Genomic DNA, 18,531 nt, shown 5'->3' on the forward strand with positions numbered 1-18,531 from the left:
ATTAACAAAAGATACACTCAATTCAACTAAAGAGCGACAGAAAGGGAGAGGAAATAACCTACCAACAGATGCTCTCCTCATTGTCCCCAAGCAAGGAACCAATTGTAAGCCAGCTCTCACATTTCCTGCTGGCCAAACACCTTCCCATTTCCTTTAAGTATCTCCCTTCACTTTCTTTTCCTTCCAAGGATGAATAGCCTTCCTGAAAAAAATTTGAGTCTCGTGATGAGTCCATGGAGTAAAATGGAACTTTACTAAAATCAACCCATCAGTATCTATATGCATATGAATTTATCAAATCAACAGCATATTTTAGTTTCCAAGAAATTCAAAAAAATCATTATTAGAAACTGAAGATAAAACCTGATTCCTTCTTATCCTTCCATATAAGAAGACAAATCCTGATTCCTCGTTATCCTTGCACATTTGAGTTAATGCAATTTGTCATGGTGAAAGCATATATGTACAACTTATTTCACATAGCATCACCAATAATCTCCACAAGAACATTGTCCTTGATCGAAATGATGGAACCAATTTGCATCTCTCACAACAATTTCTCTTGCCATAACTTTGGAGATAAACTTGGTTGTAGTGTGTCAATCAACACATACTCAAAGGTTCTTGACAATTCTAATGGTTGTTTCAAGGGAAGTATTTAACAAACCGAATGAAATTGCTATCTTTTCATTATGGTAGCAAAGGAATGCTTCTTTTTCCTCCCCCTCCACATCATTCAATACTTGTCTTGAATCTGGAAAATACCCTGTTGCCTTGATCTCCCAAGACAAATTTTGTAGTGTTGCATAGATCTTCTATGTTTGTGGATGAGATTTATCTCCTACACAAAAAATGTGCATCATTTTATCGACTTCAATCCAACTACATCCATGTATCTTTTTAGTTACTCTGTCTTTCATCAATGTCCTTACTTTCTAAGCATCACCCCACTTGCCCACTTCATAATAGATGTTTGACAAAAGAACATAAGGTGCAGTATTTTCAGGATCAAGGTCAAGAAGGAGAGTTTATGCAAATGCCCCAAGCCCTATATTTTTATGCAATCTACAAGAACCAATCAAACATATCCACACAACCATCGAAGGTTTAGTTGGCATTTTAATGATAAAGTTCAGAGCTTACTCGAGATAGCTAGCATGGCCAAGAAGGTCAACCATGCATACATAATGATCCATAATAGGTGTCATGTCATAAAGTTCATTGATGCTACTGAAGTATTTACAGCCCTTTTCCAATAACCCTCCATGGCTGCATGCAAATAAAACCTAAACTATGCTTACATGATTAGGATATGGTCCAGAGTGTTTCATTACGTCAAAAAGTTTAAGAGCATCCTTACAAAATCAATGCATTACATATCTCGTTAACATTGCATTCCATGAGATTGCATCCCATTGAGGAATTTTGTCAAATAGTTCACATGCCTTTTGTATGTGTCCACATTTTGCATACATGACTACCAGGGCACTTACAATTACATACATGACATCAACATCAACAACAGGGTTATGTGTGTTAAGCAAAACATCAACCGCCTCCTCCAATTGTCCCTCTCTACACAATACTCCCACATTAAAATTGAGATTAGAAATGGCTAGCATTGTATAATTATACTTGAAGCCTATGTCATTTATTTTAATCCCTCTTCTACAATAGTTATAATGAAATGCTATCACTGTTTCATACTCTTATGGGTTTTGGAGCCCTTCGTTTATTTCTAGAAACCAGGTCTCATATTGATACTTAACATGCCAGAATAAAAATCTAGCTGCTCTAGCAAACTCCTATGCTACTTTGGTGAAGGATTCCATCTATTTTAAACTTATCTCAGGTATTATCTACCATGTTATATAATTGATGATTCATTTTACCACTTCATTTCTTCCCAGATTTAGCACATTAAACTTTCGAGTTTTCTCTTGAAAATTGAAGTTGTTGCTTTAATAAAAATTTATTCAAGTTTTTCAATGAAATGGAAACTTACCTAAATTTTTTAACTTTTGGATGCAAGATATTGTATTACAATTTGAATGATCTGCTATTCCGTGCAATTTATAGACTGACAATTCCAATGATATCATCCACGATTCTGAACTTCTTTTGCCCCAATAAACCAATGCGCTCGGTGATTACGAGAAAGGTGAATTTCTCCATGGATTACTAGATGTGCCAATGAAATGCATGCAAAATTTCCCATGCAAATGAAGCCCAACAAAACTTCCCATGCTTATACAAAGCTTTACGCATTATAAACCCTTTTCTTTTTTAATAACATAATGTGATTTTTAAGTTGGTCAAAATTTTGACCAACTTGGGGAAAACTTAAGTTGGTCAAAATTTCAACCATATCGGGCATACAATTTTTATTTTTGACTAATGCGAGAATGAAAACCAAAAAAAAAGGAATTCATAGCATTGGTCAAATTTTTTGGTAGAAAAACAAGTGCAAATGTACTAGTGATACCAATTGTTGGAAATATAGATGAAGTAACTGAGAGGGGAGGGGTGAATCAATTACCACCAAAACAATTCCAAAAATCCCTTAGATGTCTATAATGCTTACTTACTTTTGATACTTGATAAATAGTGCAGGAATATTATAACTCGGTAGAATAACTAGTTACTGATTATCTAGCATTCATAGTCATAGTCACATACTAGTCAAGATATACATGATGCACCACTTCCTACCATTTTTTGTTTAGTTTATAATATATGAGTATGTACATGCGTGGATTTTATGCAAATTATTGGTACCAGGCATCGACTTCCCTGAATTGTCAAGATGAGTGTACCCTATCACAATATCTCAATGGTATGAGTGGGGAGATAATTCTTCAGTCCAAATCCTAACCTAAGCCAATTGTTCTATAAAGTAGGACAAGCATCTGAGGTGTTTACTCATCTGAATTCGTCAAGTGATGTGAATTCATGATTTTGACCTTGGAGTTGATTTTGTTCTTTGTCCTTAGTTGAGTTGTCATATTTGGTTTTGTGGGTTTGTTGTGATTTTTAGTTGTAATTAAATCAAATTAAAAGATAATTTAATGATTTAATTTAATGGATATTTTATAAAGAAAATTCAATATTTAATTATATTTAATTAATTGATAAATTAGTTAAATAAAAGAATTAAATTTAAAAGATTTTATTAAAGTTCTAAATTTGGCATATTTATATTTATTTAATTTAATAATGATTTATTTAAGAGTTTCAATTTAATAATAAATTCTAAATAATATTATTAGTTGAATTAATAAATATATTATTAAAAGTGTCTCGTGATTTAATTAGAGAAAGAAAGGAATTGATTTAATAAAGTTATTTTATTTTTATGCAAAAATTTTTTACATGTAACTAAAATATAATAAAAGAATAAAGAAAAAGGGGCTTTTCACATGATTTCACAATCAAAGCTCTAAATTGGGGAATTTTTTTTTATTAGAGATTTAGAGTTCATTTCTCGATTACTGAAGTTTGGAGGAACTGATTTCCAAAAAGAGAGCTTTTTAAAGAGAAGGAAAATTCTTGCATTTTTTGTGCATTCATTATTTAGAATCAGATCTAGGTAGGATCTCATGAGTTTTGCACACTAGTTCTTGCATTGAAAATATCTGTCTTCTCTGTGTTTGTTGTGTTTCTATTTTCAAAATTTAATTTGGGTTTAAACCCTTGTTGGGTAAGTTAATTGTTTTTCCTTTCGAAAATGATTGTAGACAAAATTTAAATTGGAAACCTTGTTTGATGAATTTGGAGATTTTGTATTTGGATGCATTAAAAATTGAGATGTGGGTTATAAGAGAAAATTGGATTTGTTTATGAATTTGATTGTTCTTCATTTTCAAAAAACCTCTATGGATAAATTGAAATTGGAAACCCTTGTTTGATTTAATGGGTTTGGGTTATGGGATTTGAGAAAGAATATCATAAATTAAATTATTAAATCTAATTATTTTATTTAGTTTCCCTGTTAGATCTATGATAGAATTTTGATAGAAAAATATATATTATATAAATATTGGATATTTTTTAATTTTAATTTTAATTTAATATTTTATATATATAAATTTTAAAATAGTTTTGTTTTATATATAGTAAATGTTATATGTTTTGTTAATAATTATTATGTATGATAAATATTATTAAAATAATTATTACTTTGTTAATGAATTTGTAATTATTTATTAATGATTTAATATGGATTTTGAATAATTAAATAAATTTGATCATTAAATTAATTAATTATTTAAAAATCATTTATTATTATTTTTAAATGGAAGATTGTTAATTGACAAAATATATCTAAAAAGTAAATTTGAGTATTGCAATTGAGAAATGATTATTTTAGTAATCTTGGTTTTTACTTGAGGAATTTTATATGAAAATAGTTTCTATTATTTTGGGAAATTGTTCAATCATCTATTGATTATTCAAAAACTCTATCAACCATTATACTTGGAAATGAAAACCGAAACCCCACTTGTATATCAAATCTTATATTTTTGAAAATTAATTGAACTATGAAAATTGCATGTGTAAACAACTTGTTATGATTTGTTGAGTGTTGAGACTCATATGGACTTGAGAACTTTAGTGAATCTGTAATACTTGAAAATGAAACTAGAAACATGAAAACCTATAAGTGAAAATTGAACCTTTTTGTTTTCAAAACATAATGAATTGAGAAAATTACTTTTGTATGTACTTTATGTGATGTGTGGTTTATTGTTGTTGGGTTGGGCTGACTTAGTGTTTGACCAAATCAGAATTTTTTACCAAAGGCTTGGGAGTTTTGTTCTGTGATGATGTTATGCATCCAATCTTTTATACCTGACCATTGTGATGTAGTCACATGACTTCTTTGATGAGTTTGATCTGTTGTTTATTATTGCTTTCCAGTTTCTCTTATGTTTAACTAAAGTGAATGATATGACTTTTCCAGTATAACCTTTGATTCTTCAATCAATTATGTTTGGATTGTTTCCAAGTTGTTTATATAGGACTGAGGTGATGATGTGATTTGTTTTTGGTGATGTCATGTGATGTCATGAGTTGGTATTTGTGTACTTGATTTTAGATTAGTTCTATTAGGATGATTGTATTGGTGAAATATATGATTTTGATCAATGATATTTCAATACTTTCTAGTTTCTTATTTAAGAATTGATTTGTGGTTTATGATCATATGAGACCTTCTTCTTTTGTTGAGCTTAGGGTAGGTTATCTGTATGCCATGTTGTGAAGTGGCTTATAATGGAGGCCTAAGCCAGAAAGAGGTTGCTTGGGTAACCCATTGTAGGTAATTTTAATAAGTGATAACATTTCATTAAATAGGTTTTAAATGAATTAATAAGATATTGGTACCACATAAAATCACTAGGGTCCTAGAGTCTAGTGAGACTACCAGGGTAACCTTAGAGTTGACTCATTAGTATGTATTGTGTGTATGAAAGGATACTAATGATGTAGAGAGACACTAGGGGGTCAAAGTCTACCAAGGCTGTCGGGGTAACCTTAGAGTTGGATTATGTGATGACACTTGCCTACTTGCATAGTAGATATCATACATGTCTATGTTGCCTCTAGGATTAGTTGATACTTGTGTCTTGGTACCCTTTGAGATAGTTTTGTTTCAGGTGTTTACTTGACCTAGATGGTGGTTTTGACTTATGTTTTGGTATCCATATTGGACTTGAGTTGATCTCCTTAGTGGGGTGGGAGTGGGCCATTTAGGTTCCACAGGGTTGAGTGGTAGTGCATTTTTATTTTACCATCGAGATCCAACAATTTGTTTCCATTGCTGGAGTTCCCTATTCTATATTACCTTTCTTTCTACTCTTATATTTATGTCAGATGGTTATATTATGTTATATTGTACTTGATTTATCAAAGACCTTATGAGATGTTGTATATTATTGATGATGTATATCCATTGAGCTTTTCATACCCTGTGACTTGTACAATGGATGATTAAGCATTCAGATTATGCCAAGTGGCATCTTATTTAATTGGATTCATACTTGTGATTATTCTATGATGTGGATTTTCATTATGTGTTAGACTTTTAATATTAATAAACTTAAATGTGATTCAATGCCATGGAACCCTTAGTAGATGTAATATGTTTATGATGGTTGCATGTATGTGAGTTATTGCTTCCACTATTTTATCTCTTATTATTATTGCTTCTACTATGTTATATTTGTTGTTGTTTATTATCTTTTAAAATTTTTTTTTGGCAAAATTAGTGAAACTTTAGGTTAATTTCTTCCAGGTTTCTTGGTGGGGTGTTATAGTAAGGGAGTATTTAATAGTGAGTTAACTTTTTCTATTATTTATATAACAAGATTAGTCATTTTGCATCAAGATGTCCTACAAGAGAATCCAAAGTTAAACATAAACCTTATACATAAAAATTTCCCAAGGAATGTCTTTATGTTAGTAACGATGAGATTAAAGTTAGAAAAATTAACTTTGAAAGCAGTCATAATGAGGCTACAATAGGATTTGTTGCAATCAAAGATACAATCCCTATTAAAGAAGGAAACAACTAATTTAATATGTTGAGAAGAAGAAAAAAGGATGGGTTATAGATAATGGATTTTCATATCATATGATAGGAGACAAAGATAGGCATATTAAGCTAAAGAGGCATGATGGAGGTATTTTCAGATATGGTGACAATACACCTTGCTTAATTAAGGAAAGGGGTTCCATAATACTTGATGGTAGGACTAACAGAAATGATGTTTATTTTTTTATGGCTTGAAACATAATTCATCAAGTGTTGGACAACTGTTAGACAAAGGCTACCACTTACAACTCATTAATGGAAAATGTTCGATCAAAGATAAAGTAGGAAATGAGATTGTAACTAGTACTAAGACCAAAGGTAATGTATTTCAATTAAATTATATAAGATAATTTATTTTATTTTAAAAATTTGATGATAGTTTATTTGGTACAAAGAATTTTGTCGTATAAACTTTGATAACATACTGAAGGTCAGTAATTCTAGTGAGGTCAAAGATTTATGTAAGATTGTGCAACCTTCTACATGAAGTGTAAGGAGCGTGTCATGGAAAAATATATTTAAGGAGTACATTTTAAAGAAAATTATTCACTACTATAGAAAAGTTGGAAATTGTACACACAGACCTGTGTGGACCTATAAAGATAAGTACATTTTATTGTGAGAAGTATTTTATTCCTTTCATTGATGATTGCACTAGAATTATGTGAGTTCCTTTCTTAAGACATAAATATGAAGAATCTTATAAGTTTAAAATATTTATACAAAAAGTTGATAATGAACTAGGATTCAAGATAAAATGTTCAAGTTTTGATAGAGGAGGATAATTTACATTTGATTGGTTCAATGCATATTGTGAGGATTATGGAATTCATAGAAAAAATTTAACCCCTAGAACAATAGAGCAAAATGGCATAGTAGAAAGAAGAAAGAAAATAGTTTGTGAGGTAGAAAGAGCAATGTTACTTAAAGTAATGTAGCACATGTATATTGGAGAGAAGTAAATAATGTAGTATACAACTTGAACAAAGTTTAGATAAGACAAGAAATAGGGAAAACACTTTGTAATCTTTTGTTTGGTCATACACCTACAATAAAGTACTTTGGAATCTTTAGAAGAAAATAATATATCAAAAAGATAATTAAATATAATACTTTATCCTAGACATGATGAAAAAATATTTCCTAGTTGTTCTACAACAAGTAAGGTTTACATATGCTATAACTTAAGGCCAAAGAAGTTTTATTGAAAGTGAAAATGTAATAGTTGATGAAATATTTTAGGTGCAAGAAATAACTTTTGAGTATGTTTTAGATGAAGATACAAATCAAGCAAGCACAAGTTAGAGACTAGTACAAAATTAGAGTACAAAAAAATAACTATTATATTTTAAAATTAGCAATGTAATTCATGTTTGGGTTGAAGAACCTAAAGAAGAATAGATAATACCAAGGTATGTTCTTTTAAATCACCCAAATGATTAAATTATTGTGAATTTGATTAATTGAGTAGTAACAGAGAAGACTGAAAGATGAAATATGCTTGTATTCACTATTTGAAACTAATAATATTGATGAAGCTTGCAAAGATGAATCATAGATTAATTTTATAAAGGAAGTACTTGAGAGATTGAGACTAACAACATATGGCAATTGATTCCTAGGCCTACAACAAAAATGTTATAGGAACTAAGTGGGTATTTAGGAAAATGATGAATGAGCAAGGTGAAGTGGTAAGGAACAGGACAAGACTGGTATGTAAAGGTTACTCACAAGAAGAGGATATTGGTTTTGAGGAATCCTTTTCCTTTGTAACTAGATTACAAGCAAGTAGAATATTTTTGGCATGTGCAACAAAATTTTTTTTTGAAGTGTATCAAATGGATGTCAAATCTACTATTTTTAAAAGAGAATTGGAAGAAGATGTATGCATTAAATAAAAGGATGGATTTCCATTGACAGTGAAAGAAAAAATTGAATTTAAATTAAAGAAATCCCTTCATGAATTGAAGCAAGGTCCAAGATCTTGGTATGCGAGGATAGATAAAAATTTGTTGCATTTAGGACTCAAAAAGAGAAGTGCATGCATTAATCTATATCTAAGAGTTAATTCAAATGGACTATTGATCATTGATTTTTTTGTGAATGACATTATCTTTGGAGGAAATGATGAGGTAAGTAACAATTTTTTTAATGAAATAAAAAGTGACTTTGAAATGCTTATAATGGGAAAGATGAAATGCTTTCTTAGATTAATGCAAATAACTCAGACTAAAGATGGCATCTTTATTTCTCAAACTAAGTATCTTAAAAAAAACTCTACTAAGATTTGATATGGAAAATTAAAAACCATTTGAAACGCCTATGGTCACATATTGCAAGTTGACTAGTATAGATGTTTCCCCTAGCACTATTAAGATAAGCTATAAATCTACAATTGGTGGTTAACAATAAATTAATCTTATACTAAAACTGACACAACAAGTGTTGTTGGTATTGTGACATGATATCAAAAATAATCTAAAGAATCACACTTGCATTAGTAAAAATAATTTTCAATTATTTGAAGGAAACTTTAGAATTTGGTTTGCGATATGATAGATTGAATGATTTCACTTATATGCTTATACTAATGAAAATTTGGATAGAAGTGTTGTGATAAGAAAAGTACTAGTGGAGGTGCATTTTCCTTAGAGGAAAAGTAGTTTCATGGTTAAGTAAGACACAAGATTTTATATCACAATCTACTAAATAAGTTGAATATATAGAAACTATTTGACTTTAATGCTTCAACAAATATAGAGTTAGAGAAGGAATCAAAGAAGATTGTAGATGTCTTTGATTTAACTGTCGATAAGTTCTAGTTAGTTGTAAGTTACATCTAATTTGTTGTCAATTGTGTTAATTTTTTGTCATGTTTATTAGCATTATATTAGATCTTGGTGAAGTGATATAACTCTATATAATTGTAATTAGTATTACTTATGATGAATAAGAAGCTACAAGTTTAGTTTATCTATTTTGGCATATGTTGTTCTATTTTTCTAATATAATATTAGAGCCATATTCCTTTTAACTTTCATGTATATAAGAAGATGTTTTGTGCTATTGAGTAAGTTGGAGAAGAAGCTATCAAGGATATGAGGCCTAGAGAAAAAACACCAGATCTTGATGGTGAAGATGGCCTTTTTATATTGTGAAGAAGCCAATGTTATGAAAATAGAAAAGGATGTAGTAGAGGCTAGAAGGATTTTCAATAGTCTAAGATGCTAATGGATTAGAGAAAATATACCTCATTGGGGCTATGAGACACACATGTGGGGATCGGTGTCCAATAGTTTAGAGAGATTTGGAAGCTTGAAATCACACCTTTACGAGCTTATGAGGCATTTCATGTGAAAATGGTGTCCAATGGTGTTGGAAGCTTGAATGATATTTGCATGACTATACTAGCAGTTGGGAGTGAATTGAAGAAGCCTTACTAGTTTAAGAGCTATTTTCAAAGAAAATAATATGTATAATGTATCTCCTATTGTATACTAGTTTAATGTTGTAGCATTAAGAGGGGTTCTTGGAATTTAATACTTCAATAATTATAGAGTTAGAGAAGATACCAAATTAGATTATTAGATGTGTTTGACTTAGCTATCAATAAGTTCAAGTTAGTGGTCAATCATGTTTACTTTGTTGTCAACTGTATTGGTTTTTTTTCATGTGTATTAGCATAATTATAGGATCTTGGTGAAGTGATATAATTCTATATAACTGTAATTATTATTACTAGTGATGAATAAGAAGTTACAAGTATAATTTATCTATTTTTGAATTTTTTGTTCTATTTTTCTAATAGCAACAACAAACAATTGTAATCACTTGAAATAAATGATGAAAGACATTGCTATAACTTCCTATGAACCTATCATCATGCATCGTGATAATACATGAACAACTAACATATTAAAAAATTCAATATTAAATTCAAAGAATAACCATATTCCTATCAAATATCATTTTGAGAGAGAGTCACTAAGAAGAAAATCAAATTGGAATATATAAGCACAAAAGTGTAAGTAACTAATATCACTAGTACATTTTGGCAAATATGTGACTATGTGACTAAAAATTTTAGTCACACCACTAAAAATTTTAGTCATGTGACTAAAAGTGATCACATTTTATTATTTCTTCACAAGTTATAGGTACAGGTGACTAAATAAATGACTAAGTTGGTCACTAGGTAAAATCACAACATCAACCAAATAGAAATGAGTAAATAAACTACTAAATAAGAGATTAGATAAATAGTCACTAATAATTAGTCACTTAAACACAAACAACTACATAAGATACCAAATAAATGACTACATAAGTGATAGGATAATTAGTCATTTTTCCTTTCACTAAGGTTTATTTATTAATGGATTAGGTTAACTTTATTTTTCATAACTCATTCATGACACTTGTACCATCTCTTTCTCATACTAATCATGGTTTTACAATCTTTATACGAGTCATTATGGCCTTATTTTTTAACAACACTCTTTATATGAATCCTTATCTCAATAAACCCTTCAAGGATAATCACAAATAACTCAGCCTTCCATCAATAAGTTTCCCAACTTATGTTCATTATTAAGTTCCCTATCTTCACAAATCATTAGCTCATTTAAGGACCCAAAAAATTTAAGATTCATATCCAATCAATACCTCAACATATATTTACTATCATGATCCAAAGAATAATAACATTTACCATTCAATATTGTTCCTTTAGGGATAAAGTACACTTTCTTTATTATTGGTATCTTTTCCCTTAGATCAAATAAATGAAATTGGCCTAATCTCATTTTTGTATGTAAGAAAATGACTAATCTCATTCAAACATCCCTTATGTCCATCCAATTTTATTATAACTACTCTTCTTCCAATTGACAACATCTTTAAAACTATTTTTTTGAAAATTTGATAAATGTTCTCTTTTTTAAGGTTTCATAAAATATTATAAAATGTGTCTAAAATAAATTAACTATGACATTTTTATTGTGTATTTCTATTATTTAGCAAGATCATGCACACAATTATAAATCTATGTGAATTATGCTATAACCAAATGAAGTTCTAAAGTCTACATAATTGTACAAGAATATTTTGTTTCCAAAATAGAAATCTAAATTTATATTCATTAAATTTGATAGAAATTATAACAAAATTTAATTTAAGAACTTAAAAGAAAATTTATTAAAAAAATTCAAATATTATAAAATATCTTCTTAGATTAAATTTTGTATATATATATATTACCTATTTATTAAATTTATAATATACATTTTCTATTTAAGTATACTTTAAAATTAATTAGATATTACAAATTTTAGAATGCCACATTATATATAAATCATAATTAAAGTATTGTAGTGGTGAAAATTTTAGTATTTATACTGTTACTTAGTTTACCAATTTTCTTAACATCTCTCTTGTTATTATTTTACATTCTTCTTTTCTATTTTTAAAATTACTTACACATTCTTTCTAAAGTGATAGTTTAGCAAAGTAATCTTTGAGAAGCAATGCATTTTTCAACAAAAAAGCCATGGTGGGAAACAATGAAGTTGCTTTCCCTCTCACTAAAAATCATTAGCACTGAAAAAGTATCACACAACTCGCAAATGGTGTTTTCTTGGCATGTCCATGGTCTACAGTTTCCACCTCTGGCAGTATTCAAATAGGTATGGCAGTCCTTTTGTATTCAATTTGAATATCACTTGACTGCATGGTCATTTCTAACGCTACTTCTTGTGTTTGCTACAAGAACAAAGGAGTTGAGCATTGGGACATAGAGTATAGTGGGTTTAGTTCTTACGTTGCATACCAGGTAATTTCTACAACCAGGTAGTGTGCCTCTAATTTTTTTTTGACCCCTACTGAATAGTGCATATCTTTGGGGGTTTCTAGATTTTTGTCTAAGGTTGAAGTAAATTATGTATCCTTAAAATAAAGAATATTTTATAGTGTATATGGAACTTTTTAGACACCATAGTGTTGATACACCCTTGTTTAAACATCTTTCATATTCTAATAACAATTTACAATATGAGAGATGCAAGAGAATGATTGCATACTTTGTGGCTTCTAAGTAGCTCAACCATGTGAATAAAAGGGGCCACAAAGAGTACTAATCCAACCCATTTTTAGGGTTCTCACACTTCTCTTACTAAGAAAATTGAACATGAATCTAGATATCATTTTTGTAAGTTAAAAGTATGACTAAAAAGTTGATTGGTGTTACCATTGAATGAGATTTTGAACACTTAACAAGAATAATGAGTTTAATGTATCTAAAATAGTAAAGTCATACTGGTAAAATGTTCAACCAAAGGAATTGAAGATCCAATTACTTATACTAGTGCTCTCCATAATTTGAACTAGTCTAAGAGACTCCAAATGGTATTATTTTTCTCTGCCAATAAAATTACAAATGCTAGTTGAATAATGAATTTATTATCCTAGAAGACTTTAGCTGATTAGGATACACATGCCCAATTGGAAAATCTCTTTGGGGTAGTAAAACTAGCTTTTGATCAATCCCTAGTGTATCTATTAGTTGAGAAGGATACAACACTAAAAATAAGGGCTTGGAGAATATAAAGGAATCCCTTTTAGCTAAGGAATTTTTTCATATTCTTGAGTATATTGGGTCTTGATATAAGTAGAAAAGGATAGATGAAGAGGAAGAGATGTAGATGAGTCTTGGAATAAGCTCAAATTAAATCTATTTCCAGATAGAAGAAGCATCAAGAATACTCTTACTTTTGGGATTTTCTCCAAAACTTGAACCAATGATCTTCGAAACTTGACTTTCTTGTTGTAGACTAGTATGCAATGATAAATTGGGGAGGAAGGACAATTACACTATACTATTGTTTTTCTCTATGTACAAATTCTTCTATAACATCATTCAAAATGAACCCCCAATTATTTTATTGTATTTGTATTCCTCTACCATAACATAGATTGTAGAATCAACTAAATAGCATAGATAAAATGACATCAAGCCCATTAATGCAGTTTATCATTCTCATGGATCTATTTAAAGTGCTTCTACAATTTGCTTGTATATACTAGAGGCTTCTTTAACAAGATTTTGAAACCGTATGGGACCCTTTTTTGTATACCTAAAGTGATTTCTTTGGAATGCATTGGTTTAGGTGTAAGGATGAGGTTTAAAAAGTTGTAACTTTGGGATAATAAGAAGTTGATAGCTACAACTGACATAAAAAGAAAACAAAACAAAAAAACTAGTACCTTAAATTTAACCTAGAAGAAAGGCATGAAATATTGAAGAGTAGTGATAAAATGAATTAGAGACCCCCAATACAGTCTAACATTCTTGAAAGCCTTTTTGGATCCATTGGAGATTTGTTTCAAGAATTTATGCAACTCTATTTAGTATTGTTAGGAGCTCTTTAATGTAACCTTAAAATGATCTCTTTGGAACACATTAATTTGTGTTTGACATTAGCATTTGAAAACATCAAATGATAAGCACTACAACAATTTTTTTTTGATCTAGTGACATAAATTTAATCTCTAGGTATATTTTCTCTAATTAGGCTATTTATATTGAGGTACTATTTTCAACTTCCCATATGATCTTGGCTTGCATGGCTTTGGTAGCTTCATAATTTTTAGATTATGAAAAAAATGCTTCCTATGGATATGACTAACATTAGCATGAATGGACAGAAAGATAAAGAAAGAGATATGATGATTTAATGAAGGGATGGGTCCATGTGGAACTCTTCCAAAATAAGTAAACAACCTTCGAACAATTTGTGGTGATATAAATGGGTGCATCCCACAAACAACATAAAATGCAATTGATGTAAAACTACACATTGCAAATAATGTAAGATGTATCACAATAGTCCACATGATATGTGAACAATTAAGACACACTCTACAATTTTTTATAAGAATAAGCTTCTAACCAATGCTACTATATAGGATAGTTGTGTGAACTTAAATCTGCATTTTGAAGGCTTTTTGATGTCATGTAGTTCTCCATAGCAACTAACATATATATACATGCTTGTACAAGGTTTGAATGTCCTTTGAAAAATTTGTACCTATATTTTGTCTTGTGAAGGGTTCCAATATCCCTTCAAAACCTATTACATACATTGACTACAAAAGATGTTCATATTATTATTGTAGTAAAAGTTACAACCCCTTTAAAAAATTTCACCTAGGTATGAATTACTATCTATAAGAGTGCATTTTATTGCAGTTCAAACTTATTTCTTGCATTGGTTCATTTGGCAACACCAGTAATCTCCATAAAATTATTATCCATTTTTAGAATGATGGAACAAGTTGTATAAAAATAGTGTTAGTGGATTCTATTGCAAATAAATCTTATATTTTGCACACAATTATATTCAAAAAAGGGAATAAGTGGAAATCCTCAAAATATTCTTTCTATGGCTTTGTTCTTTGGAATTATGTGGGCAAAAATTCTTGACATGCCCAAAATTTACTTCCCTAAATATGATTCATTACAATTAGTACTAAGGATCAACCCACTTGTCCTTTTTTAATCTGAGAAGTAAAACCATTCGATGAGATCACAATCTACTCACATGTTATACATTTGCAATACTAGTTTTATGTATGTCTATGTCATTTTCCACATGTCAATATATGCAAGGACTTATAATTGGATTCATAATTTGTCAAGTTGACAAGATTATCAAAATAAGAGCTATAAGATGTCTACAATTTCAATCTCATAGTTGTATTCAATAGTAATCAGATAAGTTTTAGGCCATGGAAAAATAGAAATTAATGTTAACACTCCCAAATGATGGAGGTGATCAATAGGTTGCCAAAATTAGCAATTGGAAGCATGCCCAAAGTATACCAATGACTCCAACCTATTTGATTTTCATTAAATAAGTGTTTCAAACTTTCAAGTTTATAACTATTGCTTGTAATTTCAACAATTGTTAGTCAAAGTAACTTCTAGATCACACTAATTCCACTTCATTCACATGATTTTCTAAAAACAAGCAACCAAAATATATATTCAACATTATTTCAAATGTTATTCTTGCCAATTTAATTTTCAAGAAGTTGTACCATGACATTTTGTACTTCAGGCACTAAGAAAATCAATGTTTATACTAGACCCAAATGCATTTATTCGTGTACATTAATCTATTAAAATTACCCTCTTACAATCTAAATTGTATGCAAGTGTGATCATTACTTGAGGATTGGACACAAGACATATTTCAAACTTGGCATTAGGGTCTAAACCAAGCTCGGATGTAGCTACTCTACCAAAAGTGAACTCATGGTGAAAAATAGGCTATAGTTATCATTAGAGTTCAACTAGTACCAATGAATTTTTCAACACATTATCATTGTATCTAGAGTAGCATAATGATAATGTGTTGAAAAAATCGTTGGTACTAGTTGAACTCTGCTCTTCAATATAAGAATGAAGAAACAGGTGAATTTTTTTATAGAACTGCATCCATAGGTCAGTACCACTAGTCATAAAAAATCAAGGTCTCTGAAGAAATAAAAAATCATAAGGTCTATAAATGATAATCATTTGGGTATGCATATGTAGAAAACACACATAGTTCCTTGAATGAGGATGCATTCTATCTGATCATTAGGAGAGGAGGTATAATATGAGGATAAATTTTCCAAAACAAGATTAATATATGAGTTGGACCAAAAAGAAATAGCCATAATATAAGGCTATACCCCCTCCATCACCTCCTTTTAAAGATGTTTTTGTGTATGTCCATTGCTGTATAAATAAGCCTTCATCACATTGGTACACTTTGTTCATATTAATGTCCTTTATTTGAATGGGATTTCCAAGTTCTTTTTTGTAAATTTTGTTGTGATTGTAGATACATGTTGTGCTTGATCTTATTTTGTAGTGGAGAAAAGTTTCATTACCTTATTAGATGACTAATAGGTTTTTTTAAAACTAGATTCTATGCCTAATAGTTGTGCTACATCATGGTGGAGAAGATGTAATCCCAATAGAAGTGCAATGGTAGAAAAAGGGTTAGGAACAATGCAGTGATACCAATGAGTGAAAGAAATGTTGAACCAAAGGAGCATTTGAAGGTGTTCGAGGGGAAATATGCATGCTATTGTGTAGCATACTTGATCAACACCAAGCATTAGAAAAGGCTCATTCTGAATTAGAAGCTAAGAGAAATACCTTTACAACCATGATTGATGAGGCCATGAATATGGTTTATAGGTTATAGGTGGAGAAAGCTTGGATAGAGTTGGAAGGCTTATAGTTTCAAAGAGGAGCAGAGTAGAAAATCACATATGATGAACAAGCCTTGGCTTATTATGAGAATCTTCTCATTGTGCTAATGAGGAGATCAGGCTTCTTTAGGTTGAGATCCAAACCTATAGGATTAGATATACAATTTGTGATAATATAAGTATTGATAATGATAATATTCCTTCTTTACATGTGAGAGATGATACTAAAAAAATAGAATGAAGGTCCTCTTTACTCTTGAAGATCTTGATGGAAGCCAAGACCAAACTCCAATAAATTCATCTCAGAGTGATTTGGCCTTAAACAAGGATCTCACTACTCAAACTAAAAATTTAGGGCACATGAACTATGATTATGTAGGTTTACAAGATGAGACCTTTGATAAAGAATGTGTGGAGTGTGAAAAATATGAGGTTACCCATGATGATAATCTTTTAACATGGGATCAATTTCACAAGAATTCCATAATAGATGAGGCAGGGATTAGATGTAGCCTACAATTCTTAGAACAAGAGAAGAGGATCCTCAAGAAGAAAGTTAAGAAAATAGCTAAGGAAAGTGGGCTAGATAAGGTGGAGGTAGCCAATGTAGTGATGAAGGTAATAAAAATGTGATGAAGTCTAGCTTGAGTAAGAGAAAGGTGAAAACTTTGTGCTACATGTTTGCCTATCTCAAGCATAAAAGTATGGTTTCTTTATTTAAAAATAGAGCAACAATATCCTTTCATGCACAAATATTGAGTTTCCATCCTTTAGACTAAAGTCAAGAGAGCCAACTCTATGAAAAAGTCAAGGCTAATTCCTAACAACCTTAAAAAGGTGGCATATAATGATATTTATCTCAAATTCAAAGTTACATGTTTTGTGTCTGATGTTCACCTCAAATCATAGCAAATCAATGGGATAATTCAATTGTAAGGTTATAAGGTATTGAGAAATTTGCATTTCATACTGTGAAGCTCACTTTCCATCTGATTGAGAAGATAAATTTTGATGTTTTTGAATTTTTCTGTCTACTACCTGCATCTGTACCTTGGTTTTGTCTTTTGAAAATAGTCACCTGGAAAATCAGGTTGAATAACTAGACCTTAGTCTAGCATTTGCTCATGATTTGATTTGATTCTAATTTTTAATGTAATGTGAGCTTCTCCTTGTGATAATATTCAAATGTTATATATTTGTACCCTTGTGCAAACATTCTTGGACACCATTCAAAATGCCTTTCCCCTTTGTACCCACTTATCCAATGTCTCTTGATTTATATAGGTTTTTGAAGTTTAGGAATTTAGTGTTGGGTTTGTAATGAGACATTTTTTAGGCTTTCAATTGTAATAGACAAAGAGATGTCGTCATGCATGAAATCTTGAAGCTACGATTTTAAACATGATGTTTTGGAATGACTTGGTCAAAATTTTAACATAATTATACTATTCTACTCTATATATTTGTTTTCACACCCATCTATCAATTGAATGGGAGGTCAAGGAACCAATATTATAAGTTCTCAAATAGCCTTCAACAACTTGTGGTGATATAAGTGGATGCATCCCAAAAACAACATTAAATGCAATGTGATGTAAAAACATACATTTCAAACAATGCAAGATGCATCACAAAAGTCCACATGATATGTGAACAATTAAGGCACACTCTAC

This window comes from Cupressus sempervirens, chromosome 6, assembly GCF_028749045.1.
Source record: "Cupressus sempervirens isolate cs-2001-9-10 chromosome 6, ASM2874904v1, whole genome shotgun sequence".
NCBI classification, from domain to species: Eukaryota; Viridiplantae; Streptophyta; class Pinopsida; order Cupressales; family Cupressaceae; genus Cupressus; species Cupressus sempervirens.